The 1,420-nt window shown below is 42.3% G+C and overlaps 1 non-coding gene across 1 annotated transcript; it reads right to left on the bottom strand.

Moving 5' to 3' along the window:
• Positions 1–922: 922 nt before the first annotated feature.
• LOC114004490 (small nucleolar RNA SNORA73 family) lies at positions 923–1,121 on the bottom strand. Its single transcript, XR_003546627.1, has one exon. It is a non-coding gene; the product is annotated as a small nucleolar RNA SNORA73 family (small nucleolar RNA).
• Positions 1,122–1,420: the final 299 nt, after the last annotated feature.

A 1,420-nucleotide genomic window follows, 5' to 3' on the forward strand; every position in this document is an offset into this window, starting at 1 on the left:
TGTGCATGCCTAACCCACCCTCCGATACTGGAATGATTCCTCAGATACTGGAATGATTAAGTAGATGATTTTTCTAAAACGTGTTGCAAATATTTCCAAAACCTATTACAGAATTAATCACTTTACTGGGACTAGTGGTTGACATAATGGCTATGTTGCTGAATTCCCATGTAGTCGACTGTAGTTCAAGTCCTGGACCCAGTGGCTTAAACTCATGCTGGACACATGAGCATGTGTGCCCAAGATCCTGAGAGGAGAATGGAGGAGAAGGGATTGCTACGTGGCCATCCACTCTTGGGGAGGGTGATTTTTTGCTCTCTATCTCTCTGTTTTTCTCTGTCTTTCTGGTGAGTTCATGCATCCTATAGCAAAAGCCTCTCCAAAAAATAGAAATAAATAAATAAATAAACAAACAAATAATCACTTTACCAACTCACCTAGCTAAAGAAAGGATCTAAAATTTAAGTATTGGAACCAATTTCCAAAAGTCAAGTGCAATCCCTCTTCTCCCCTCAAATAAGTTACTTGCAATTGTGAGCAGATTCTGCAAAACAAGGTATTAAATCTATCAATAGTTAAAATAGATTCAGTTTCTCTTTTTTTTTTTGCAGAAGGTTTTTTCTTTTTTTCTGTTTTTGCTATAGGGCACGTGTGTTCTCTAGAAAGACAGAGAGAGACAGAGAGACAGAAAGCAAGAAATCACCCCCCAGGGGGATGGCCATGCCACAATCCTTTCTCTTCCTTTCTCCTCTCAGGATCTTGGGCACACACGCACCCAGCATGAGTTTAAGCCAGTGGGCCTGGGATTCAAATCACAGTTGACTAAAGGAGAGTCCAATGATGTAGCCATTACACTAACTGCTGGTCCCAAATAGATTCAGTTTTAAACACAAAACACAAGCTTAAACCCTGTGCTCCACTGAGTCATTTCCCTCATGATTTGACTCCCTATCATTGTCCACAGGACCTTGGGAAACTACAAAAAGATGCAAGTGTAGACGCATGCTTTATCTCTCACATCATGGGAAGAGACTGCACATCACCAGGCAGAGCCCTGTGCTCCTCTATGCCACCTGGACAGAGTCCTGGGGAGAGTGACCTCCTGGGGAAAACCACATTGGAGCTTGGTGGTTTATTTCTTAACGAGATTTTTACTATAGGGTGCATGAACTCACCAGAGATAGAGAAAGGGAAAGTGAGAAATCATCTCCTGGGTGATTTCCATTTTTTTTTTTATTTTGGACATGCATGCATATGTGCCTGGCATGAATTTCAAGCCACCGAATCTGGGACTAGAACCACAACCAGTCATGTGGGAGTCTAACAGCATAACCATTACACCACCTACTGGTTCCTGCTTGGTATGCTTTTTAAGCTGCCAGACTCAGGACTCAAACTGCATGGTCAGTTGGCTATGTGG

The sequence above is a fragment of the Tupaia chinensis genome, unplaced genomic scaffold (genome assembly GCF_000334495.1).
Source record: "Tupaia chinensis unplaced genomic scaffold, TupChi_1.0 Scaffold138153_1, whole genome shotgun sequence".
NCBI classification, from domain to species: domain Eukaryota; kingdom Metazoa; phylum Chordata; class Mammalia; order Scandentia; family Tupaiidae; genus Tupaia; species Tupaia belangeri.